The sequence below is a fragment of the Salminus brasiliensis genome, chromosome 14 (genome assembly GCF_030463535.1).
Source record: "Salminus brasiliensis chromosome 14, fSalBra1.hap2, whole genome shotgun sequence".
Classification (NCBI taxonomy): domain Eukaryota; kingdom Metazoa; phylum Chordata; class Actinopteri; order Characiformes; family Bryconidae; genus Salminus; species Salminus brasiliensis.
Window position 1 is genome coordinate 4,950,522 of NC_132891.1, and position 17,635 is coordinate 4,968,156.

The 17,635-nt window shown below is 43.6% G+C and overlaps 1 protein-coding gene across 3 annotated transcripts in view; it reads left to right on the forward strand.

The window, feature by feature from the left end:
* pacsin1a (protein kinase C and casein kinase substrate in neurons 1a) overlaps positions 1 to 17,635 on the forward strand; it is a 70,145-nt gene that overhangs the window by 20,603 nt on the left and 31,907 nt on the right. The window contains exon 1 of one of the 3 annotated variants that reach the window (XM_072696521.1): positions 17,378 to 17,601. The exons of the other annotated variants lie outside the window; for them this stretch is intronic. The gene's annotated coding sequence lies outside the window, so the exon portion shown is untranslated. Of the gene's footprint in view, positions 1 to 17,377; positions 17,602 to 17,635 lie in introns of those variants that run through there. 3 annotated transcript variants of the gene reach the window in all.

The following is a 17,635-nucleotide window of genomic DNA, read 5'->3' on the forward strand; positions in this document are numbered from 1 at the left end:
ATGATAATAATAATCACAATAATAACAATAATACTACTACAAAATCAACAACAACAACAACAACAATAATAATAATAATTATTTAATATTTATTATAAAGCTTTCTCTCTCTCTTTCTCTCTGTCTTTCTATTTCTAGTGTTTTCTCATTTACAGTTGTGTGTGTGTGTGTGTGTGTGTGTGTTTGTATATGTGCACTGAAATGTAACGCAGTCTCCTCAGTGCTGAGCGAAGACGACAGGCCAGTTTGTTTGTGTGTGTGTGTGTGTGTGTGTGTTTGTGTGAGTGTGAGTGTGTGTGTGTTTGAATGAAAGCAACTGACTGCGTGAGGCATGAGTGTGAGATCAAACGCACAAACACACACACATGCATACACACGTGTGCTTGTGTGTGTATATGGTCTGTATGTTACTAGGGAGGTATTCCCTGTTGCTATGGCGACTCTGTGAATGGGTTTCGAAACTGCGAGTAGATAGGAGAGGATGGGACTGGAATGTGTTTGTAGAATGTATATGTGTGTGTGTGTGTGTGTGTGTGTGTGTGTGTGTTTTCTGTATGTTCTGTTTACAGACTGTGTTGTAATATCTGAGGGTTCAGGCACTTATTATTATTATTATGATTATTATTATTATTATTAGAATGTTTTCTCATTATTGCTAAGGGGTGGCTGTGGTGTGTTGCTATGTGGTTGCTATGGAGTTGCCATGTGCTTTCAATGGAGAGGATGTGACTGGAATGTGAGCGAGAATGTATACGTGTGTGTGTCCATAGACAGCACATGGCAACACCATAGCAACCCTTAGTATTCTCAATAATGAGAATACATGATAATAATAATCACAATAATAACAATAATACTACTACTAATAACAACAACAACAACAACAACAATAATAATAATATATTAATAATAGTATTTGTGTGTGTGTGTGTTTTCTGTATTTTCTGTGTACAGACTATGTTGTAATATCTGAGGGTTCAGGCACTTGAACACCTTTCTGCCTTTAAGGATAGAAAGAAGAAAGGACCAGTAGGGCTAAAGCCGTCTGAATCATCTGACCTCCTCTAGGGTGAGATGGCACCCCATGACAACCTGCATATCTGATCTTCATTTGAACAAAACTGAGAGATGGAGGTCATTCAGCTGAACACACACAATCAGCTGCAGATGCTCCAAAGAGCTCTCTGAGGAGGGGGAGTCCAGGAAGGGGTTTAAAAAGATCTCTGAACATGTAGAGCTCAGCCGTTCCACTGTCGACCAGTGGAGAACATTTAATACGACTGCCAGCATTGCCAGGTCAGGACGTCCCAGCAAGGTCAGCCCAAGCTCAGCAAGGTGGAAGCCTTTTGTTCCAGGGGCTTGTTCAGTCTCTCGACACTTCCAGACTTGACTATTGCAGCTCTTTTCTGGCTGGTCTCCCTCTGCGCACCATCAGGCAACTTATCCTGAATGCAGCGGCACGGGTCGGGTCGTCTTCAACGTTCCTAAGTTCAGCAATGTCTCTCCACTGCTGCGTTCTCTCTTCACTGTAGCTTCCTGTAGCTGCTGCCTGCATCAGATTCAGACCCCTGACTCTGGTCTACAAAGCAGAGACTGGACCAGCCAGCCCCTCCGTACTTGATGGCAATGGTCAAAATCCGATCTGCACCAAGAGCCCTTCCAGCTTCAAGTACGGCTCGGCTCGACCCGCAAATCTGCAGACTTTTTTCTGTCCTGCACCGAAGTGGTGGAACGAGCTTCCCATGGGTGTCCGAACAGCAGAGTCCAACGCTCGCTGTCCTATAACCCAGACTGTGGACCCTCCTCTTCTGAGAGTACTATGGTCACCTTATTGACTTGGCTTAGTAATGTCTACGCTTAGAGGTGTCTTTGAACTAGGGCAAGGCTAAAGATTCATCTGCCGTTCCAGAAGTCCTGGTCTTTGTCATGGTGTTTTCTGGCCTAACCCTATTTATTTATTATTGGGCCCTCCTTGCTCACCTCCCTCCCCGTTTGGTCCCTTTCTGATGGTGGATGCTGTACTTTGACATCACTTGGGCTAAGAGAGAGCTCCTGGTGATATTTTAAGAGTGTTGGAGACTTCTTTACACACAGTATCTTGCCGGTCTGCTCTTGGGCTGAACTTGCTTATTTTCTAGTAGTAGCTGGTTCACTGGACAACCAGTGAACCAGCAGCAGGGTCACGGGCACACAAGGCTCACTGATGCTCATGGAGGTCCCACCTCACAACTTACAGGATCTGCTGCTAGCGATAGTTTTGGTGCTGGATCCCACAGGACACCTTCAGAGCTGCTTTGGTGGAACGAATGGGGACCTGTGCAGTATTAGGCGGGTGGTTTTAATGTTATGGCTGATAAGTGTATGTGTCAGTACTTGTTGTGTTACAGCGCAGAGTGTCCTGTGAGCTCTGTTGAGTGTTTTCACCCACAGAGCAGCAACCATTCAGACATAAGAGGCAGGTAAAGGCCGGCACACCTCGTTTAACAGAAAGAGCCCGGCGATGAGCGAGACTGTGCATTACAGGTGCCGAGCGAGTCGCTGCGAAAAGCACAAAATGTGGTTGAAAATGACTGTGATTGGATGACTCACCATGCAGCCGAGTGGTCACCAGCTTCCTTCACCAGCGAGAGAGAGAGAGAGACCTAGTCTGCACATTAGGTGTTAGATTTTCTATAAATGGTGCATAATTAAATGACATCAATGAATAATTATTTTAATATATTACGTTTAATAAATAGCAGTTGAATTATTATATTTTCATACTGATCTGCTGTGTAGCTCTCTCCTTTAGACCCTCCAAAATAGACCTATATGTCCAAATGTTTGTGGACATCCTTTTTAACGAATGCGTTCAGCTACTTTAGGTTGCACCTATTGTACTGATACAGATGTGCCAATGCATGCATACACACATACACACACACACCGCCTGTGCATTCCCTGTAGAGACATACTGCCAATAGAATAGGACCCTCTGGAGTAGATCAATCTTATGAACCTATTGGCACCATGCTGCCTAATGCCAGGCGTGGGCTAGTAGAGGGGTATAAAGCCCCCCAGCATTGAGCTGTGGAGCAGTGGAAGAACTGTGTTCTCTGGAATGATGGATGGATGGTGCAGGTGGGGATGATGAGGTGGGGTGGTGATCATTATCCAACATCCTGACCTTATAGACAGTTATATAGACTCCAACAAAAGCAGCGTCAGCTCATTTAATACCTTTGATTTCTGCAGAAACAATAAATAAGCAGATGTCCCAATACTTTTGTCCACATTTTGCCGTGTTTCACGTTTTGACTTGAACGTGGCTGTTGTTTTTTACATTGTGGTAAAATTTCAATTTATCAATGGACCAATGGAATAGAAATGACCTGGAATCAGATCTTTTTTTCCATCGACTTCCATTGAAAGTTAGGAAGATTTTTTTTCCCTTCTCCTGTAAATCTGTAAATTTTGGAGATACAAGGTTTTTGCATATGTGACAATATGATTGTGAAAGGTAATGCATTAATTGTGTTCAGGTGAAAAATGTAATATTACGATATTTAACTACATTTTTTTCGATATTTATCACAATATTTCGTCACATAGACAAAATGCACCAATAGCGTCAAATCTTTAAAACCTGCTATCCAAATACTCTCCCATACTGAGTACCGTGATTCTTACCATTGGATTAAATAAGATTGATTACACTCTTTGTAATCAATCGTGCAGATAATCAGTGCTCTTTCGGCACTGACGATATTCACGATACACAAAATTTATCACGATATGATAAAATATTATCGTATCATATCGCCCAGCTCTAGTGACAGGCCTATATCACTTCTTTAAGCGGTCTCAAAGACAGAAGGTTGCCTGTGCAGAAGGAAGGGGAAGGCAAAGACTGCTCAGAATTCCTCGCCATGCAGAGGCAGTCATGCTCATGACCTTCGAGTAAAGCTACACTCGTGTGATGTGCTATTTTTGGGATATTGAAATCTAGGAAATGGTGGGAGGCCATTGAGGTGCTATGTTATCAAATAAATGGACAGTCTCTGCCCTATCTTGAAGGTCAGAGACCAAGCCAGGATGAGGAATGTGTAAAGTGAGGAACACCAGGAGGGAGACGGCGTTTCTGGAGTGTGAGCAAACATCATCCACCACCGCTGTTTCTCCAACACACCCTGGGGTCCTTGTAGAAACAGACAGACAGACACTCTGCATTAGCATTAGCATTCAGCATTAGGTTGCACCCATTGCTGGCACAGATGTGCAAATGCACACACACACACACAGCTTATCTAGTCTCTGTAGAGAAGTATTGTCAGTAGAACCCATTGGCACTATGCCCAATGCCAGGTGTGAGCTAGAGGACTTTACAGCCTCCACATATGCATACACACACAGCTTGTCTAGTCCCTGTAGAAAAGTACTGCCAATAGAATAGGACTCTCTCTGGAGCAGATAAACAAACATGAACCTATTGGCACCATGCTGCCTACTGCAAGGCGTGGGCTAGAGGGGTATAAAGCCCCCCAGCACTGAGCTGTGGAGCAGTGGAAGAATTGTATTCTCTGGAATGATAGATGGTGGAGCTCCATCCAATACTTTTGGGATGAGTAACTCACTAACGCTCTTGCAATCGCTAAATGCAATCAAATCCTCACAGCGACTCTCCAAAATCTTCCTTTGCCTGGACAGTAGAGTTCAGAACAGTTACTCCAACAAAAGCAGGATAAACTCTTTTTTAATACCCTTGATTTCAGAAGAATCAATGGATGAGATGGTGTCTCAATACTTTTGTCCTTTTATTTCCTTGTGTGGTTTTCAAAGTTTGCTTGTTTAGATTCACACCCAGTGTCGGAAACCACACAGGCAAGTCTTTCTGAGATGATCGGACATGCTTTGACGCCCCAAACTGTGATGATTCACTGTGATGTTAGCTACATTAGCCTTTTGCTCCCAGTCCAAAGCGTAAGAGGAATATTTTAGACACCAAGCATGCCAAGGAAGTTTGACATGTTTGACAAGCTAAACCTTATTCGCTGGAATTTAGCTGGACCAGCAGCATCAGCAGGACCACTGAGGGCTATTTGCCAACCTCCACACACCACCGACGTGCTTCATTTGAGATGTCACTGCGTTTGGCCCTCTGAAGAGGGCGTCCTCCACCGAGGCTTCGAGTTTGAATGGTGACCCGGTGGTGGGGAAGGCCCGTGACTCACTTGTTCACGTCTCTGGGACGAAATGGAAGGGTTTTCTTATCGATGAACACGTCAGGTCGCATTGGCTGGGATGACAAAGCACAGTGCATTTCCACTGAAGCACGGCAAATCAGTGAAAGGATATTTGATACGGGATGCCAGCTTTTCCGGCTCACCGGCAAGCGTGTTTGAGAAGCGAGGGGGGGTAGAGGCTGAGAAGGTGGTGTAAATTCAAGGTTGCTTTGTTGTTCTCTGCTTTTCACTTTCTTATCACTTCACAGAAGAGGGATGGCTTTACCTCAGCATGGAAATGTCAAGCGCTCGGTATGGTACTGATTCAATGATGACAGTAATACCAACCATAACAGTCCTGAAGGTCAGCTGGTCAGCTCATAATGTTCTCATTGGATAGTATTGCCTGGGCATGAGCTGATATACAAATCTGACATCACACAACATGTGTAAGATAATACTTTTGGACATCAAGGACATGAATGTCATGGCAATATTGGGCCAACTGTCTTAATAGTCGTATAATCTACCAAATCCATCAAATCCTCACAGCAGTGCTGCAAAATCTTCCCCTCTCTGGACAGTAGAGACAGTGACTCCAGCAAAAGCAGGATAATCTGTGTAATATTTTTTATAGCCTTGATTTCAGAAGAAACAATGCACAAGCAGGTGTCCCAATACTTTTGTCCTTATAGTGTAACTTCCCCTTGTCAAAGTTTCACACCTATTGTCAGAACCCACATAGGCAAGTCTTTCTGAGATGATTGGACATCCTTTGACGTCCCAAATTGTGATGATTCGAGCAGTCTGCACAATGCTAACTGTTAGCTACCAGCTTCCATTAAGTGTTAGCTACATTAGCATTTTGCTCCCAGTCCAAAGCATAAGAGGAACATTTTAGACACCAAGCATGTCAAAGAAGCTGTGTAATACAAAGATTTACCATTCCTGCTAAAACATTTCCCTTTATAAATAAAAATGTAATTGCTGCAAAGTAGCAGCATAAAAATATAACTAATAATTACTAATAATAAAATATAAAAAAAAATGTTTGATTTGCAAAAATTTGAGAGTAATTTCTGCTTCAGTCTGAAAGCATGTTGTGCTGCTGCTACATTTCTATTAGTGACTTTTATTTTGACACAGCCTGGCCAAAGCCACAATACAGTCGACCCGCCTCCTCTCGTGGCGTAATCAGCAAGCTGATTGGCTCTTTTTGTTGAAGGGCAGGAGTTAAGCGTTACGAGAACTCCCGTTCATATTTCGGCCAGTGGTCGGCCTCCACGGTTATAAAGGGGCAGTGGTGGCTCAGCGGTTAGAGCGCCGGGATATCGATAACAGGGTTGTGGGTTCGATTCCTGGGCTCGGCAAGCTGCCACTGTTGGGCCCTTGAGCAAGGCCCTTTACCCTCTCTGCTCCCTGGGCGCTGGAGTTGGCTGCCCACCGCTCTGGGTGTGTGTGTGTGTACTCACTGCCCCTAACACGTGAGTGTGTGTTCACTACCAGATGGGTTAAATGCGGAGGACACATTTCGCTGTACAGTCCACGCTGTACAGTGACGAATACGTGCACCTTTATCCTTTATCCTTTATCCTTTAAAGTCGCCGACCAGTATACACCAGATTACGCTTAGAGTTGGGTCAAAAAAATTCAACTGGAGACTCAGAACAATCTGCAGACTAGAACCTACCAGATTGGGGCTAAAATCGGGGTAATAATCGCATAGCGTAACCCTGGCTTTGGCCAAGCTTGGAGGAGCAAGGGCTTCCTTAATAGTCAACATCTCTATTTTATCATTAGACAGTTAGAAAAAGAGCCGTTAGTTGCTTATGATTGGCTGTCTGAATGGGCATCATGTCTTTGGTTTCTCCTATTGTATCCAGACTGGATGATAGAACCCTAGGCGAGCCGTCAATCGTGCACTGCACAGCTTGATTTAGGGGGCGTGTCGGTGTGTCTTCGCTATGGTAACACCGGGAAAAGTTCGCCTTGCAGGTCTCAAAATGCTCAAAAGTCACGTACTGAGTCTCTTAATGAATCATGGGTGTGTTTGTTTGGGCGTAACATGCAGTAATAAACCAATCAGCGTGTCTCTCGCCGTTCCTTTTAGGAGCCAGGTGCGGTCTGACTTTGGCGGGTTGCTATTTCAATGGGGGTGTACGAGCGTCGGGCTGCACGTGCCTGTGTTGACAATTCACTGCCAAGATAGCAATGAACGAACGTCTGACTGTTGACGAATGTCTGTCTAGGCTGTTTTCAGGCAGTGGAGCTCCTCCTGTGTTTTCCATTGCCGAGATACGTAGCAATACGGCAGAAATTGACCCGAACACCCCTCATTTCGAGTTAGCGTAGAGATATTCATGAGCTGCTGTTTAAACAATGCAGGAAAATAGACTGTTGGCCGGGTGGAGGATAGTAATGAGCATCTCTACGTGCCTTGCGCAGGGTGTAAGATCGGGCCCTTGGTGTTTTAGATAGCACATTAAAAGGACAGCACTGAGCTGTGAAGGTGCTTGGCCCAATACCACAGTAAAACAGCTGCACAAACATCCAGTGAAGCATGGGATCACAGCGGGGCAGCATAGAGGGGGCTTGTGAAGGGCTTGTGAAGCCTGAGCTGCTTCTGAAAGTCAGCACATGTCTAATATTGTTGTAATGTCGGCAGGGTTTGTGAAGTGGAGAGAAATGTGGGTTAAGGAAGGGCTTGATTTGGTGAAATGATCACAGAAGAATAAGAAGAGGAAGAAGAGGAGAAGAAGGAGGAGGAGCTGGGGACAGTGTGTTTTTCTCTGAACCAGGGCGGTCGAATCCCCCATCTCTGGGCGCGTGCACGTCAGTTTGGATTTGTTTCAGCCTTCCACATCAGCAAGCAGAGGAGAAAAAGCCCAGGGCATCCCGCTCCCTGTTCACAAACAAAACGCAGCCATCTTAATCTCCACCCATGACTCCTTTCTCCTCGCTGCTGGTGGATTCATGATCCTGTCCGTTCGGCAGTCAGAGATGTGATTGTTGGGTTTCATATACCAGCTGATAATATGGACAAAAATGACAGTTCTTACATTCAACCGTTTGGCTGTCCATGCTTTGAAACACACTATATGTCCAAATATTTATGTCCAAACACCTCTTCTAATAAATGCATTCAGCTACTTTAAGTTGTCTAGTCCCTGTAGAGAAGTACTGCCAATAGAATAGGACTCTCTGGATCAAATATGACCAACATGAACCTAGTATTGGCACCAGGCTGCCTAACGCTAGGTGTGGGCTAGAGGGGTATAAAGCCCCCCATCATTGAGGAGCTTGTGGAGCAGTGGAAGAACTGTGTTCTCTGGAATGATGGATGATGGAGCTCCATCCAATACTTGCATAGTTGCAGATGGTGAGGTGTGGTGGTGATCATCATTATCCAACATCCTGATCTCACTAACGCTCTCATAGCTGAATGCAATCAAAGCAATCCTCACAGCAATGCTCTTCCAAAATGTCGTAGAAGGCCTTTTTCCCTGGACAGTAGAGACAGTTCCTCCAGCCAAATAAACAGGGTAAGCTCTTTTTTTAATACCCTTGATTATAGAAGAAGCAATGAATTGAACCTGAGCAGGCGTCCCAATACTTTTGTCTATTCAGTGTAGGGCTTTGCATGTGATAAAACAGTAGACATACGAGCAAATCATTTGGACGGCATATGATCTCAGTGTGGTATAGATAGCCCCCTCTCTCTCCAGGTTGATTAATCCCCTTTAATGGCCAGCTTCCCACAGCTATCTCATCACATCTGACCTCTAGAGCCCGTGGTCACATGACTGGCTTAGCCACAGCGCTGTCTGTCAGGCTGTGTCCGTTCTGCTCCAGCAGCATCTTCTTACAATGCTCAGTAGTTCACTCTGACATTTTTTCATTTCTGCAGCTGAATTCATCATGTGGGGCTCTGAAGTGCAGCTTATGGGCTGTGAGCGTGGAGGACCTGGGTGGGATTGCACAGCACATTCAATCTTAGAGAGTTCTTCAGAGGTTCTTCACAGAGATAATGTTCCATGTAGGACCATGAATGATTGGAATGCTTAGTTGTTGTTTTTTTTGCCTGGATAAGTGGTTCTTCTCTATGGTGGGAAACCTCTTGCACATGGGTCTTTTATAGGAAGGTGTCAAAGAACCCCCTTTTAGGAGGATTGAAGATGTTACTCATTACATTACATTATATTATGTACATCTTATTGACAGAGACAGCAGATACAGATCATGTAAGTGGGTCCTGAGCGAGAGCAAGGGTGGCATTGACATTCCTCAGTTTTTGGTCAGCCTCAAATGAGCAGTTGGCCGGGAGACTCCCGTAATTCGTATCGATCTCAGGCTCTCTTGCAAAACCTGTATCTCTTCCTGCGAATATTACAGATCTCATCCCCCCAGTGTTTAACTCATGGCTCCAGCCTTGCAGTCCTGCACACTGTTTAGCTGACTAACTACAGGCTTAGCAAATCAGACGCTCATTTTAGGCGTACTCGTGTGTGCTGTGCCTGCACTTACTGTATGTATATCTGGCTAAGCTAAGAATACTGCTGGATTTCTAACAAAGCCATGAGAGGCTGTGAGGGATGTTGTTAGGCCCATGGTGCATCTCCCTGCATGTGTACACAGGGCCTGATAAAAAAAGATGCAATCTCCAGATTTAGTTGAATAATGATCACAGTAACCAACCAAGCAAGGCAGTTGTTTAAAGTAGACAACGGTTGCCAAGCAGTTCACTGCAGAAAATGCGTGAAATCCTCAGGAATTTCTCATTTTAAGATTTATTAACTGATATTGACTTTTTGAAGTTGTTTTATTTACTGAAAGTGTCTTATTCTATAATTTTGCTTTAAATAACTGATTAAATAACTAATAATTTAGGCTTCTTTTCTTAAGAAATAATGCTTGAAACAAGCAAAGTGATCTGCCAGTGGATTAAGACACCTTCAGTAGGTTTTATATTTATAATGATATTTTCTCAATATGTAATTTTTCATTTTTGCCCAATTTTCTCCTTAATTTAGCTGAACCAATTAACCCACCCACTCACTAGGGCTTCCCCTATCACTAGCAATGCTCCCGACACTACACTGTTAAAAGTATGTTTCTTGTGGAACCTTTGGAGGTTCTTCAGTTTGAAACTGTGGAGGAACATCTTAAGATCCTCAGATCACCTCAAGAAGTCCATCTACAGTTTCAAATTGAGAAACCCCTAAACGTTCCACAAGGAACTCATATCTTTAACAGGTTAGGAGGTTGAGGACAAGCACACTGCTAAAAGTATAAGTTTCTTGTGGAACCTTTGGAGGTTCCTTCATTTGAAACTGTGGAGTAACCCCTTAAGATCTTCAGAGCACCTTAAGAAGTTCCTCTACAGTTTCAAATTGAGGAACCCCTAAACGTTCCTTAAGGAACTCATACCTTTAACAGTTTAGGAGGTTGAGGACAAGCACTCTGCTAAAAGTATAAGTTTCTTGTGGAACATTTAGAGGTTCTTCCATTTAAAACTGTGGAGGAACATCTTAAGTTCCTCTACAGTTTCAAACTGAAGACCCCCTAAAAGTTCCTCAAGGAACTCATATCTTTAACAGGTTAGGAGGTTGAGGACAAGCACTCTGCTAAAAGTATAAGTTTCTTGTGGAACCATTGGAGGTTCTTCAGTTTAAAACCCTGGAGGAACCCTAAAGGAACATTCAAGAATTTTTTTTTAAAGAAAAAGGTTCCTCCAAGGTTTCAAATTGAAGAACCCCTAAAAGTTTGTCTGCTGGCAATGCAGCATCAGCCAATAGACAACTGTTTCCACCAGCATCACAGCAGCGCCTGCTACCCATCCATATATTGTGCGCTCTTAGGCTCCGGCTGCTGATGTCAAAGCAGTGTGGCCTAGGATTTGAATACGCAGTCCTCTGATCCTAATCTAAAGAGCCACTCAGAGACGTCACATGAGCTTTCAGTGACGTAGGGCATTACTCCATATTCCAGTGACTGTGTTTTTGTGTACTTGTCAGATTGTAGCCCCTGTTTTTCTAACCCTGTACATGGTGGCCTTCACCATTTCCTTCTGACACGCTCTGAGCTGAAGTGATTACATGCTCTGCTGTAGTTGTTTAGTGGTCAAACACAAGCCTACTCATTTGCCTGCTCTGTATCCGCCCCCTCTCTCTCGGTATCACTCTCTCTCTCTCTCTTTCACTCTCTCTCTTTGTCCTCCACAGCTTCCAACAGCGAGAGCACCTGCTACACCTCCACGTTCACAATCACACAGCCTGGCTTCTCTCTTGCTCTCATATACGCTCTTTGTTTGTGGCTCTACTCACTCACTTTCTGCCTCATAGTCTTCATTCCTGCCTCTGAACTCATCACAACTGGGGCTCTTCAGTAAAGAACACTGTAGTATTTCAAATTTGGCCTTGAGTTTGTCAGTAGCATTCCTAAATGAAAAACAGGGTGACGTTTACTATCATTTAGAAGAGCTGCTTCTGATTTTTCATGTACAGTATCTTTGTCAGACACTTGTTTAAAGGCTTAAAGCAGCTTTATGTAGTATTTGTACCTTACAGTAACAGCTGCAAAATCATGGTGACGCTACACTGACCTGGAATAGGGAGAATAACGCAGATATTGTTGCTATTCCAAGCTAACTGCACTATGTAACTCTGGAGAAGTGGGCAGGACTGCGTAATGCTGCCTAACCCAAGTCCTATTTTGTGTAAAATCCTGTGATAATAATCTACCACCTCCACAGTCCACATGCTTTTTCACTTTCAGTGACGGTTCTGTATCTCTCAGCTTGTCCAGAAATGCATGTTAAAAAACATAATTCACACTTCCGAACATTAGAGGGAGCCAAGGAGCATAAAATATCAGTTATTGCATAATGCTGCTTTAATTTCTGATCTCTCTGGTTGCTTTCATACCTACCCTGTTTGTTCTGAATCATGTTTCAGTTTAGTATGAGATAAAATAGCAGGTATTAAAGGTACCTCGGACCACGATACGGAGCACGGAACCAAATTTGGATCAAACTAAACCATAGTATATTTAGATTGGAGTGTGAAATCTAAGGCAGGCTATCTTCACCCATTAAATAATGTAAAAATGAGTGTCTGGAGCAGATGGGGACGATTGTATCTGTTAAAGATGATATAACGGTTGGTAATTTGGGCTTGAGGTTGATGCTGCTGGTAGTACCGCTGTAATATCAGCAGTTTAGTGGAACCAGATCAATCTGGTCATTCATTTTTTCTGGGAATGGCGACACCAGCCCACATGACAACACACTGCATCAGATGTATGACCCTCTACAGACCAATCAGTGCCAAGTACAGGGAGACACAGCCCACATAGGTGATGACCACAGGACGTAGATCTATCTAATCTAAACAATGGAACAAAAACATGAAGCTCGGTACAGATTGTCAGGTGTGAAAACGCCCTTGGATGCTTTAGAAATAGTGAGCCACCAGTGCAGGAAAGCCTCTTGATTGGCTGGATAATCTACCTGGGAAGGAAACCTTTGTCTTCCGAGCACCGTCACTGTTGGGGGATGGGAGTAGTAAACTTAGAAACCGGCTCTGAAATCTGCTTACTATAATAGGTTTACATGTGTTTGTGTGTGTTTGCATGTGTATGTGTGTGTGTGTGTGTGTGTGTGTGTGTCCTTATTGGCTAGGCAACAAACCACACAAGTCAGATGCTCGCATCACACTGGAACGCTGGTTGTTGCATATTGCTCTTTAAAGTGTAAAGGGTATGATATAGAATGGTCCTATTCTAGTCCTATTCTATTGGCAATACTTCTTTACATGGACTTGACAAGATGTGTGTGTGCATTTGCACATCTGTGTCAGCAGTGGGTGCAACTTAAAGTAGCTGCCCAGCCGACATGCTCATGGGCATAGGCTCTGAATAGATTTGTACATGTGTTGATACTGGGACCCGGTTGAGCCCCATCGTTACAGCTCGCCTTAATCTCAGTGTACAGCCCAGATAAGGCCCATGTCCAACCCCTCATTGTCCAATCACTGACCCTGGTGGGACCCTTGTTGGCATCCATATGTCGGGCAAACATGGAACCCATGGACAAAACTTTCTGGTTCCCAGTTGGGCTACCCATACAGGCCCCACATGTACATGATATTCGAGTAAACGCATTCAGTAGAAGGAGTGTCCACAAACTTTTGGACATATAATGTATTTGACGCCTCCAAGTCCATTCGTAAAGGCCCCAGAGCATATAGGCATAGCATATAGGCCAGTGAACAGGCCTTTTATGCCTCAGGCATAAAATCCTTATTAATATCTATTTTGTTTCAGACATGGGAGCCATTTTTACAATAAAACATGAGGGGGTGGTATGTGTATGGTATGGTGTATTCATGTGGTCCAGCGCTTGACCTCGCACACGTCAGTCAGTTTGAAATATTGTTCTCTTTGCATTAATAGTGTACAAAAATGTATGTATTTTGCGTGACAGGGTGGTTGGGTCGAGCTTGACGGGCCCTGTCAATAACATGAAATAGCTATGAATAAACAGTGTATGCTCAAATGATGTCACTTCCTCTTTGTAATGTACCATTATAGTAGTTACAGACAAAAGTTGGAGTGTGACGGGGTGGTAAGTCCAACTGAGGCATGGAGAAAAATAATAAAATCTTTACACAAAATTAAAGGTTTTTATTTTGGATAAATGTGTCTTATGTAATTAATATTTATATTTAAATATTTTTTTAAACAAATAATTGTATTTATTTAATTAATTAATTTATAATGTCATGTTGGTCAATATGGAATATATTTGAAAATGGCCATGTATTCATGAAAAATGATTAAAAATTGTATTATAAATAATTATACATTATTTATATTATTTATACGTGTTATAAATATTTATTACAATTTTAAACTCATAAATAATATTGAAAATTAAAAATAACAATATATATATATATATATTATATTTCATTAATTATATTTATATATTATATTTAAAAGAAAATTCTGTTAACTAGAACATTTGATTTAATAACTTTCAGCTTAGGGAACACACTTCGGCCCATGTTTTCTTAACGCGTCTCATCAGACATCAGGGACGCAAGCGGCAGAATGTAGAATGACTCAGGCCCTAATCCTAATAGCAGTGCTGGTCCCTCTCAGTAGCTTGTTTCGTACTTTGGTGCTACGTGGTTACCATGACAGCCTTGTACCAACACTGGTGCAGGCTAGTGTGACTGGTTAACGCTAGTATTTCTAGTGTTACCCTCTGTGATGCTCATTAGAGGGCTCGGAAGCTGCTTGTCTGGGACCGTGTCTGCTGTACAGAGCGCTGTACGAATACAGAAATGGAAAAGCTGCAGGAGTTATGCTGTTATTTTCGTAAGCGTCAGAGTTCATGACTAAAAAATCATCTCTGTACTCCATTCAGCTCTTCTTCATTCTAGCCAGAAGTGACAGGGCATCCGCTGCTGCCTCCGCCGTCCTCTCTGTTCAGTGTAATGCAGGTGTGAGTCCGGCGGGATGTGACAGCAGGAGCTGCACGATAAGCAGTGATGTCCCCATCCAGTTTTTTCCCTCCGATCTGTATATATATATATATATATGTATATTCCCTCCCAATATATATATATATATATATATATATATATATATATATATATATATATATATATATAGCCATAACATTAGTAACACCTGACTCCTTGTGCCGCCACAACAGATCTGACTCGTCTCAGCAAGACTAACATTAGCAGCAGATCTTCTTTCTTTAAGTCCCGTAAGTGGTGAGGTGGGACCTCCATAGATCACATCAGTGAGCCTTAGCTGCCTATGACCCTATAGGCTATCCTTCCTTGGAGCGCCTTTGGTAGGTACTGACCACCTTCATACTGGAAGCACCCCTCAAGACCTGCCTGATGCTTTGGAGATGTTCTGGCTTAGTCGTCTAGGTCTCACAAAATGCTGTGAGACAAATGACAAATCTGGCCCTGGGTGAAGTGGCTCAGATCCTTCTGCTTGTCAGTGGTGCTAATGTTATGGCTGGTTGTTGCATATGTGTATACCCGTTGGCCCCGCTTATGGATGGTGGGCATGCATACATGGGGCCAACATGGAACCCATGGACAAAACTTTTTGGTTCCCAGTCGGGCTACCCATACAGGCCCCACATGAGCATGCTATCTGGGTTGTATCACAGCTCTGGGGTGTTGCCAGTTGTTGCGTTATCGCGCTATTGCGTTGTTGCATTATTGCATACTGAAGTTGCTGACCTGGTGGTGGTGGTTTTGTGGCGAGTTATCAGTTTTGGAGGAAGCAGCAGTCAGAATAATGACTGCCACCTCATTCAGGGTGGAGAGAAAAGACACCATATTTAAATATAGATGTAGCTAATGAGGGCAGCAACGAGAGTGTGCGAGAGAGAGAGCGAGAGAGAGGGGGACAGCCTCACGGTGAAAGAGCTGCTTTGCCATCAGCTCCACCAATGACTGTGACTGTCGTCGCCAGCTGACGGCCATGCGTATAACATGATGTCATTTTCCTCTGCTCTGATTGGTCAACACAGGCCCAATGAGATCCAATTAACAGGGATTGGGCACACACACACAAACACACACACAGAAACACACACACACACACATTGCAGGCCATGATTTAATAAGAACAGCAGTCTGTTTGCTATCAGAGGTCTTTGTATATTCATTATCTCCGTGCTCTTCAGTGCATCACAGATTTTACTGGTGGTCTCTGTGATTTACTTGTGTAAAGTGTGTATGTGTGTGTGTGTTGTGTTTGTCGTCCATCACGTCTTCAGGGCCTTTCCAGGGCCCGCATCAGTACGCAGGAGCTGTAATGCAATAATACATCATATAATGGAATGCCTTCTCCGCCTGCCTCTTCATTTTCTTGCTTGTCGCCTCCCTCGCTCGCTCTCTCTCGCTCTCTCTCTCTCTCTCAATGTGCACTAGCTGATGAGTGCCATCTAAAACACACACATACACACACACATACACACACAGGCACTTCTGCTGTCCTTTCAGAGAAAGCCCACAATTCACAGCCTCTCCCTTTACCATGGCAACCAATCAGCCTGTGCTCACATGCCCTCAACAGAGGAGTGTTATCTCTCCTTCACTTGGATCTACCAAACACTTACCCCTCTCTCTCTCTCTCTATCCGTCCCCCTCTCTCTCTCTCTCTCTCTCTCTCTCTCATTCTATATTCTGTCTCTATCTCTATCCTGTCTCCTCTCTGTTTCTCTGTCCCTCTCAGTCTCTCTGTCTCATTGTCTCTCACTCTGTCAGCTCCCCTCTTTCTCTCTCTAACCGCTCTCCTTGTTTGTCTCTCTCTCCCATCCTTCCTTTCAGTCTCTTGTTCTCTCTCATTCTGCCTACCTTCATCACTCTCTCTCAGTTTATCTGTTAACCATTCTGTGCTTTTCTTTCTTCCGTCCGTCTGTCTGTCTATCCATTCATCTGTCTGTCTATCTGTCTCTATCTCTCTCTCTGTCTGTCTGTGTATCTATCCATCCACCATCTATCTATGTGTCTGTCTGTCTGACTGTCCGCCCATCCATCTGTCTACCTAACCATCCGTCTGTCTATCTGTCTCTATCTGTCTGTCTGTGTACCTATCCATCCATCCATCCATTTGTCTGTCTGTCTGTCTTTCTGTCCATCCGTCTTTCTCTATTGGTCTATCTATCTATCTATCTATCTATCTATCTATCCGTCTTTCTGTCTGTCTCTCTTTCTGCCTACTTATCCATCCATCTGTCTTTCTGTATATCTGTCTGTCTGTGTTCCTATCCATCCGCCCACACATCTATCTGTCTGTCTCTCTGTATATCTGTCTGTCTGCCTCTCTGTCTATCTATCTATCTATCTATCTATCTGTCTGTCTGTCTGTCTGTCTGTCTGTCTATCTATCTGTCTGTCTGTCTGTCTGTCTGTCTGTCTATCTATCTATCTATCTATCTATCTATCTATCTATCTATCTGTCTGTCTATCTGCCTGTCTATCTATCTATCTATCTGTCTGTCTATCTGTCTGTAAAGTGGCTGCTTGTTTCAAACTTTGAATTTCTCTCTCTCTCTCTCTCGCTCTCTCTCTCTTACCCCCTTCTTCTTTGCTCTTCCCTCCCCCAACCCCTTGCCTTGTATAAGCCATTCAAGTAGAACATTGCCGGATTATCCCTCCTCCATTCAGAGGGGTTCTCTGGTGCCTAGGTTCCAACTAAATCAGCCAAAGCCTCACAAAGACACACAGCGCCTATACTGAAGGTCTCAAACAACAGAAATTAGACTCCATAAGAAACTTCACCTGGAGGGTTTTTGGGGGCATTTTTCCATATTTTTCTTTTATTAAGGCCATATCACACCTTTTGGATGGGTTCGCTGTGGGTAAGTGTATGGAATGTGCAGAGTGTTACTAATA